This window comes from Lactuca saligna, chromosome 1 (genome assembly GCF_052625555.1).
Source record: "Lactuca saligna cultivar CGN05327 chromosome 1, ASM5262555v1, whole genome shotgun sequence".
In the NCBI taxonomy this organism is placed as follows: domain Eukaryota; kingdom Viridiplantae; phylum Streptophyta; class Magnoliopsida; order Asterales; family Asteraceae; genus Lactuca; species Lactuca saligna.
The window spans coordinates 114,746,751-114,757,238 of record NC_136417.1 but is presented as its reverse complement, the minus strand read 5'-3'; the positions used below and the strand labels follow the sequence as shown (position 1 = coordinate 114,757,238).

General features: G+C 39.5%; 1 pseudogene across 1 annotated transcript; it reads right to left on the bottom strand.

The window, feature by feature from the left end:
• Positions 1-254: 254 nt before the first annotated feature.
• Positions 255-4,827, bottom strand: LOC145043588 (putative pre-mRNA-splicing factor ATP-dependent RNA helicase DEAH2; annotated as a pseudogene). The gene is made up of 6 exons (XR_013681070.1): positions 4,335-4,827; positions 4,007-4,188; positions 2,942-3,928; positions 2,709-2,833; positions 2,100-2,204; positions 255-747 (listed from the first exon to the last, which is right to left on the bottom strand). The product of XR_013681070.1 is annotated as a putative pre-mRNA-splicing factor ATP-dependent RNA helicase DEAH2 (transcript).
• Positions 4,828-10,488: the final 5,661 nt, after the last annotated feature.

Genomic DNA, 10,488 nt, shown 5'->3' with positions numbered 1-10,488 from the left:
GAGTAGTTGTTCTGAAGATTTGAAAAGTTTGACTTCCTATAGAACTTCTTTGTAGAATTTGCAACCAAAGCAAGATCTTCATCATTAGAGTCCTCATCACTTTCATTATCCTTATCGGACATTATTCCTTTTTCAATATCAATTTTCAAGACGAGCGCCAAAGATAAAGGCCCACCTAAACCTTTCTCTTTCAAACTTTCCAAAACATCTCCCTTGTGAGATTTTGAGACACCATACAGTTTATTTAGAGAATGTGAATCAATGTTCTCATGACCCTTAATAATAATAGTAAATTATTTCCATTCTTTACATATGACTGAATGAAACTGATATTGCTTTCATGTTGACTACGAACAACTTCATCTTTCTTAAGTTTGTAACTAAGTAAACAATACCTCTAGTAGACCTCATCCAATGATTCTTTACCATTTTGTTTGTCACCGTACTCCTCTTCTTATCGGTTCCTTCATACATCTCTTTCAGTGCATTCCACATCTCTTTAGTAGTTTTGTTCTGCCTTACATGAACCAGAATGTACAGAGGAATGCCACATTGTAATTCCCTTAAAAACTTCTTGTTATTTTGGATCATCTTCTTGTTCACCAGAGTTGTTTCATCTGGAGTACCTCCACCAAAACAACTTAGGAATGTTTGGATCAAACAAACCATTCTTGATTGAAGGACAAATATTCTCATCAATTCCATATAGATAATCTCCCATTCTTTCACATTAATCATCGTATTAATCTGAAAAGAGAAGAGGAGCTCAAGAATTTGAACCAGCAAATTTTGCATAATTCAAAATTACTCGAGTGTTTTCAACACGATGATAAACAAGACTTGATTGACAAATTCAAATGAAATTTGAACAAACACGAAACCGATTTGATCTATGAATTGATATAGATAAAAAAAAAAAAAAAAAAAAAACAATGAACACGATCAAATTCCAATTGATTGTTACAACACATGCTCAGATACCAATTGTTGAGTTAAGATATGTCGAACATAAAGTGGAATATCAAGCAAAATAGATTGAACAATGCATCCCGGATTTCATTGATTATCTCATTGATTCGATAACAAGGGGTGGCACAAGCTCTAGCATAAATCTAAGCGTTTATGCTCTCAGTTATACTAACATGGATATCATCATTAAGAACGTTGTCTGATCAATGATCCGGAACCAAAATAACAAGAACTAGTGAATATATAATCTATGGAGATAAGAATTGATCGCAACAAAATCCAAAGCCCAACAAGTTGCTATTTAGCATTTTAGAAGGGATGTTCTTTGTTTGTTGTTGCATTGAGTTCAATTACAAGTAATTAACATTTAAATTGTGTTCAAGAGGCTAACATCATATACATACCAAAAATTAGAGACACTGACACTAGCTATTTCTCATTTTAGATATTGTAAATTTGTAAGCAATACAAATGTGCTAAGAGAGTGATTACGATTGATCGCTATCAAACTTTGATTGTATTATGATACAAGTAAATTTTAGAAAATCACTATCACATTAGATGAAAATTTAAGTTTATTTCTGTTTTACACAAATTGGACGAAAACAAGGTTTTAAAATAGATAGAGTTAGCCAAAGGCCAAATGATTAGTCATTTAATACAGCATATAAATAGAGTAGTCCTTGAAACAATACAAATTTACTCCTTTTTTTGGGTGCAACCAATGATAATGTCTTCGATTTATGTACTAACTATCCTTGTTTAAACTTGATTTTATTTAGCCAAGTGACACAAATAAATATTTTTAAAGGATAAGCACACAATATATGACATTTAATTTGACAACTTTTTTTTTTTTTTACCAACAGAGCAAAATGACACCCAACATAATATTCCATGTCTTTCTATTATATCTACAAAACCAGACAAAATTTCTCTTGTTTTAAAACCAAGTTGATATAGCCTCTGTGGCTTTCTTTCAAAACAGGGTGTTAAACATGGGCTGATTTGCCAGTTGGAGTTTTAAAACAAAAACCAGGAGCACTTGGAAATGATTCAGAATTTCGATCATAATCACTCACACTCACTAAATTTGATTTGTAGAATTAATGACAAGAGCTGCTTTCTACCTTTTGTGTTGTTCCTTTTTCTTGTAAAGCTTCTCAAGAAGTTGTTTTGCTTCACATTGTGGGAAGTTGTCAAGATCATAGTAGTGTGGTGCAATCCCAACCAACCTGAATGAATGAATCAAGTTCAATAAATAATAGTTAAAACAAATTAAAAATAAAGATACATTTTGTGATTTTCCACCGAATAAAAGTGAGGGATTATGAAAAGTGTAACATCTGCTATCTTCTTCTCAATAACCATCTTTGGAGATCTCTAAAATTATCTCGTTAGATTTTTCTACTAATTTGCTAGAAGCCCTTTGTTTCATTCTATCTTTCTGAATTCTATTTTTCTATGCTTCTATGATATGTATACATGTTTTATTGATCACGTAAATGATTTTAATATTTCTCACTCTATCTTTCACTGACTCACTGTTTTTATAACAATGCTACTGTTTATTTGATCAAAAAGAATGTTAGTCATTAAATGAGATGATTCATGAAGGATGGAAACCATGAATTCTAACATCTCCTATATCACATCACAAAGTTAAAACAAAGCTCATTCATGGACATAAAGTGAAAAAAAAAAACTAGAGGAAATATTCTTTAGTAAAGATGACTAACCATTCCCCGCGAACATCAGTAACTGTGCGGATGAACGTCTTCTTCTTGTTTGTTAAGACACACTCGTTGTAAATAACCCACTTTGCCTTGTGGTCTAAACAATTAGATGGATGCAAATTAACTACCTGCAGACATGAGACACCAAACCAAAATACACATCAAATGCAGGTTTAATTTTACCAAAGTATATATAAATACAAAAGAAAACAGGTTAAAAGGAAGATGCAACGAACTAGATTCTCTTTCATAGTCAAGTAATGTCCACTGTTATCCAAATAGGCAACCTGCATAAAGTATCCTGCTAACAAAGCCTTTCTTATGTTGGTATAGTAGTCACGACTGTTGAAATCCTTGCTGCATAACTTGAGGTTGAACCTATTCATTATACGACCTAGTTGTTGCCTAACATTATCTACAGATTTAAGCGCCCTAAAATCAATAAAGTTCTCATAGCACCATGATTGGTCCTCGTCTGAAAGCCACAAATATAAGGTTAGATTGTATCCTTAACAACCTCCTAAGTCCTATCTTTGCTAATAATGTGATAGGCAATACAGTACACAACACACACTCGTGGATTGTAGACTTTTTGCTTTGCAAATCCAGGGTCTATGACATAAACAATCCCATCTGTGGTGAATGAAGTTTCTGCAATGTTTGTTGAAAATACAATCTTTCTTCCAGCAAGACCACCCTTAGTTAATGGAAATGGAGGAGGTTCATATATCTTGTTCAGCATCAATGGAGTGAGTGTAGAATACAGAGGTACAACATTCACTGGCCCTAATTGATCTCCCATTCTGGAAACTTCTTCTGTTATCTTGTGACATGCATCTTCTATCTCTTTATTTCCAGTGAGGAAGACGAGTATGTCACCTTGAGGTTCACACATATGTATTTGCAACATTGTTCGGATTGCTGCTTCAAGGTAGTCCCTTTCAGGCTCCTGGGTGTAAAAAACTTCAACAGGATGAAGTCTACCAGGATGTTTGATCAAAGGTGCACCAAAGAAATAAGCTTGAAACTTTTCAGCCTCATGAGTATCACTGATTACAACCAGCTTAAGATCAGGTCTTTTCTTCAACACTCCCTTTAGAACCCCAAGCAACATATCTGTAGCTAATGATCTTTCATTGGCCTCATCAAGAATTATCACTTTGTACCTCCATATAAGTGGATCATTCATGGCTTCTCTCAAAAGCATACCATCAATCAAATACCTACAAAATAGAGAAGAAGATGAATGCAAGTGTAATCATTAAGAAATGTGATTTGGATTCTAACATGTATAAGCTTACTTCTAAACAGTTTTATCACTGATCCAGTCGTCAAAAGGAACACTGTAACCGACTTCTTCCCCAATGGTTACATCCATCTCTTCTGCAACTCGACGAGAAACAGACATAGTGCATCCAACCATGAATCTCTTGTGATTATAAGGACTTTCTACATCAATGGTTTCCAGAACAAACTGAGGAATCTGCCATTTTCAAAACTTTGCAGTTTAAGATTTCTAGTTCAACAACAAATCTACCTAGCAAAAGAACAGTTTAAAATACGTTTCTGATGGATAACGAAATTAGCAACAAAGAGAGATTGGTATAAATAATAAAGGTTGGGAGTGACCTGTGTGGTTTTACCGCTGCCAGATTCACCGGCTATGATAAGAACTTGATTATCCTTGAATGCTTTCAGAAATTCCCTTTTCTTATGCCAGACTGGTAAAATCGTCCTCTTCTCCAACATGTCGTAATAACGCTGTGAGTATGGGCGTCCATTCCACCGGTTGACCACCGACATGTTGCTAATATAGACGCCGTGAGCGGTGGTTCTGCCGTCGTCTATGTTAAGCTTGGTGGTGAATGTGGCTTCATCCACCACATCGAACAGGCTTACCTTCGACTTCCTCTTCGGATCCATCTAATACTCTCCAAATTGCCCGAAAATGCAAATCACTATCAGTAACTAAGTCCTTCTGCAATCACCACCAAAGTATGTCTATAGACACTTTGAAGGAGAAACCCTAATACCAGTTGGTTCCATGGAGGCGACGTGGAACTTTTTGGGGGTGTACGGAATTGCGTATGGAAATACACTGATGCGTTTTGAAAATGGGATGGCTGATAGACTGCAAATTCTGCAATGATGCTTTCGCGCGTTTAACATTATTATTTATTTATTTATTTTTATTTTTATTTGTGAGTTTTAACCAAAATCTGAATTTTTTTTATTTTTATTTGGCTCTCCACAACCAACACTCCATTAGATTTCGTCCTCGAAATCATTCCTTACCATCGCTTACACGCCCGACAACTTGAACGACATGGTCACAACCACAAGCATACCCCAGCCTTCCCAGGGCAACCAAAACCATCCCCCGCAGGGTTCAAAAACCCAAAGATGAACGAATTTCTTGCAACATGATCGCATTTACTCCATCTAAAACCTGAAGTCTTGAGATGGTCTGTCTCATTGACAAACCGCTCACATCGAATCATTGTCGAGTTCATTGCACTTATCTCCCAACTGGCTATTCAACTTATGATATTATTTAGTCCAACCGTAACCAACTTAGTATATGCCTCGAACGACAAGCAACTCCACACATGGACCCCAAATCACTAAAATCACTCCAACTCATCTTGCTGCCACATAGTTACTTTCCTGAAGAACAATCGGGACCTTCCTAGTCCCAACTTGTCTGTCAACTATCCGGAACACTAGATAACTACTCGATTGTTGAGCCAGAAACACACGCACAACAGTCCCACATGACCTCCTAAGGATACCTCGTCTGACAATAATTGCCCTATCTATACCGCCACTCATGGCTCCTTCAATCCTTTGATCCACCTGATCATGATAGGCTGACAACCTGTCGCCACTGAATCCGACGCAAAAAAGTGAATGCTACCAGAATAACTGCTGCCTTACATCCCACCCGATCTCCTTCAACCTACTGTTTCCTTATTACAATTATGTTGTGACCTACTCACAACCTTGCGAAATGGACCACCTTGTCCTAAGTCATCTGAACGAATCCGTGAATGCCACAGCTACCCTATAGTCTTTCTGCACTTCCCGCACTATCTGACTGCTTGTGAATGATACGGCTCCTCTGCAGTCTTACAACACTTTCCACACTATCTGACTACTAGTGAATGCTAAGACTCCCCCGTAGTCTTACAACACTTCTACCCTACTGGCCATTAGTGAATGTTACGGCTCCCCCGTAGTCTTACAACACTTTCACCCTACTGACCATTAGTGAATGTTACGGCTCCTCCGTAGTCTTACAACACTTTCGCCGCAATTGACCATTAGTGAATGCTACGACTCCCTCGTAGTCTTACAGCACTTTCATCCTAACACAACTGCAGCCCAATGACTTACCCCTGATCTATCAATTCGAAACGCATACCGAGTCGAGCATACACTCGACCGAACACCCGCATTGAACTCAATTCATGACTGGAGCCCCAACCTGCTTCCCAAAATTCTGTTATCCAGCCCCAAGAAGATGCGATTCACACGCTGGGGAGTTTTACCGAACTCTAAACTCACACAACCCTCAAACCAAATGGCCACTTGGGCCGCCATTTTCCTCGATGAGGATGAGAAACTCATCCCGGTCTCATACCTGCCCATGTCCTGAATACATGCGTGATTCTCCCCCACTTAGATTTGACTAAGTCTTCACAATACATAAGATTTGAAGGATTCCCAAACCTTTTTGCTCTTTAATAACCAAACTATTGACAACATGTTGCTTACCCGTGCTAGTGTTCTATTACTGGACTAAACCCCAAAAGACCACACAACTCCTAAATATCAGACAACACTTCCCGAATCCTAGCGAAACTAATAATCTCCGACGCCTTGAAATGATGCCACGCTTATATCTTAAAGTCCAAATAACCGATGCCCAGACTAAAGTCTCCGCAGTAGACCACTTACCCTGGCGCTTCCAAAAGCCAACTCAAGCATAATGGTTGAGTCACCAATCCTGACCGTAGACCTTCCGCATCACATCCCTGAACCGATCTCAACCATAGACCCAAATAACATTGGACGCTCCAAACCATCAAAATGGGAAACGACTCACTAACCACCCTGTAACCCACGGTATGCAAATGACATATGACAATGTTTGAAGGTATAACCCAAACACAAGCAGGGAAACAAACCCAGAGATATGTTTACTAAAACCATTGAAACGAAAAAAAAAAAAAAAACTTCCTCATGCAGTTTCTCACAAGTACTACACTGAATTTGGCCCTACTGGCCACTCAAAAGCTAATATGAACTCTTGGGTCTCTTCCCGAGATACTCCACTAAATTCACATGACCTGAACCTCTCTGCTCGAGGTACTCCAAATAAATCTTCATCCCTCGGGCTCTGGGACTCATATCATTCAGGGTCTCGCACCCTGACCCACTCACCAGCTCAATCGTCAACGACTGAACTGCAATAGCTGGAGCAACCTCTGCTCTAAACCGGACTACTAACTACCCCCAAGACATAGTCTCCAATCCTGAAAGTGCAATAGATCGCACAATCACTCCTTTCCGCCTGATACAAGAGATCTAAGGTGAACTCCAAAAACCCTAGCAGTCCTTCCACTAACTGGCTCACCACCGGAGTCGGGACCAAACCCTGGTCCTCCCTCATGTGTGCTCATCCTCATCTGGCAAAGCAGCTATCCCCACTATCAGAGCATAACCAAGAATTCTCCTTCCCATAAGCTTCTTAGATTCTCCAAGACTCTCACTGATTTGAGTATGGATCATGTGCTTTCAGTGGTATAGGCCCATACTACCTTCCACACCTATCCATACTTTCCTTAACAATCCTCCCGAATCCTGTAAATCACCTACTCCACTGATGCACCAAATATCCGCTAAACAACATCACGATACCCACCAAAGCAACTCCTAGGCTCCCCCTAGGTTCCTAATCTCACTAAACCGCCCCATTAACTCACTGGAGCATATCCTAGGCTTTCCTAGGTTCCCAACCTCTCCCTGTCATCAACTGCTGAAGAACTCCTCATGATGCCAACCATCTACCTCCTGAATATCGTCATATTCACTTAGTGATCGACTCCTATCATTCAAGAGCTCCATAAATCACAAAGCAAGCAGCATTCGTGCAGTAGCACTCCGATCCAAAGAACTATCATAGAACATTCAACCCAAATACCACAACTCATGCTATCTACATCTATCCATCCTCACTATTGGTTGGCTTATGCATGCAAATTATACACAGAACAAGATATAATAGACCGTCGAGTAATAGACTCTACCCTATGACCACAACCAGACAAGGAACAGGAATTAAGGCCAAATAAATTATTATAAGGTTATAAGATCCTAACCGTATACAATTTTAAAAGCATATACTTAACTGTCACTATTACCAATAATCATTCTCATTCTAGCATGGCATCCAATATTCCCAATGCTACAAGCACCACATATCAGGCCAATTTATTGCTGACTACTCAGCACTAGCATGCAAGTCTACCAACTCATACAACATATAAAGGCATTTCCCCTAACCCTAACTAGCAGGCGATTCTCAGATTCATAAATCAAGTCATAACAAATAACATATATGGGTACTATGGGGAAACTTACTTGAGCTCGGCTGATTGCATGCACCACACCCTTTCTTGTCTTAAAAATTCTTTACTTAAAAGCATTTTTCTTTTGAAAACTTTACAGATCCTCAGTTTGAGTTCAGGCTCACCCTAAAGTATGTCTGAATCCCTCAAACCAAGGCGCTGATACCACTTGTAACGACCCAAAAATCAAGGGTAAAAAATTCATTTTTAATATAACCCAAACATAAATATCATTTATTCCAAACATTCCAAAACAATGTTAACTAAAAACATTTATCAGAGTTCATCCCAAAATCATTCACTGCGGAAAACATAGGTGTGTGCGCTGCGATCAAGCTGAGCCATTCCTTTCCAAAACAATGATACATGAAACCATAAACAAAACTGTAAGCGCGAAGCTTAGTGAGTTCCCAAGAGCATACCCCACACAATCCACATAATTACATAATCCATATTAGTTATATCAACTACATATCCACATAATCACATAATCCATATTACCTATATCAACTACATATCCATATAAGCCATATCAATCACATAAGCCATGCATATAATCATATAAGGCAGCCATGGAAACCCTTCAAAGGTCTTACTCCGGGTGCCATAGGAACCCCCTCATGGTCTTAGCCAACTGCCATGGGAACCCCCACATAGTCTTTCGTAACTACCAATCAAATCATACATACAAACATATGAGCTAAACATGAAAACAGATAATGATGCCCTGGAAACCCTCCAAGGTCTTACACCAAGTGCCTCGGGAACCCCCCGAGGTCTTAGCCCAAGGATGCCCTGGAAACCCTCCAAGGTCTTACACCCAAGTGCCATGGGAACCCCCACATGGTCTTAGCCTGGAATGCCATGGGAACCCCCACATGGTCTGATATCTAACTGCCTCGGGATCCCTTCGAGGTCTTCCATGCAAGCAACACAAAGTCATCCAGTACACTGCATATCACAAAAATATCTAACATACCACATATCACATAATAGCTAGCATACCACATAACACATATAACTAATTTCCATTGGAACCCCCACATGGTCTTAGTCTACTGCCTCGGGACCCCCCCCCCCCCCCCCCGAGGTCTTCCATGCAAATGTCATACTAACATAATGCATAATCAACTAGCATATCAGATATCATGAAATGGGTCAGCCTTGGTGCCTTAGACCCATTAGTATGGTGAGGAGACTCACCTCGCACTGCTGAAGTCTCGCGGATAAAACTCCAGCTGCTGGTTAACAGGTTCCCGAACTATCAACATCAAAACGACATCCAATTAATATTTGGGTTCCAATACATAACCATAAGTCCATGCTTGGGGTGGAAGACTACTTTACCCCTAACTTAGCTTTATTCAAATCCAAGGCCCAATCCAAAGGCCCAAAAGTCAAACTATAGACCAAAGTCCAACACATGGCCTAATTTTCCAAATTAGGCCCAAAACTATAGATGGGATTATCTTAAGGCCCAACCATTTAGTCCAGTCTAAACATTTGGCATTCTAATGGTCCAACCTCTCATAATCCTCAAGGCCCATTTATGGCCCATCTATGGCCCAATTTTCTAAATTGGGCCCAAACCTTCACATGGGCCTTACCCAAAGGCCCATCCATATATTCTTAGTCCATATGATTATTCTTGGATGACCCATCAATAGCCCAATCACCAAAACCCAATAAAAAGGCCCAACTTAAGGTCCAGACAGTTTCACATAAAATGATGATTAGGGTTAAGTGTTTCTTACTTAACCCATTAAGTACTTAATCCATTAAGCGCATCCATTCATTGGTCGGTCATATAATGTGGCGGGGCTTAATACATAATCCCAATCCAGTCATCCAATGCGGGTCCCGACAATCCAAAGCCTATATATCCAAAATTAGGGTTTTCTAAACCCTAATTAAGGTTTCCCACCCATCACAACCCAATTAGGCCCAAAAGCTAAGTATTTAGGCCCATTAGGGTTTCATTAGGTCAATTAGGGTTTTCCTAAGTCGGGTACCACCCATTACCACCTCGAGTAGCGGTGGTCAACGGCGGCTCACGTCGGCGGCCACCACCTCACGGTGGTGGTTATGGGTCTAGTCCATTCTTGTCCAAGCATCCCAAACGCAACAAAACACAATCAAAAGCACACCGC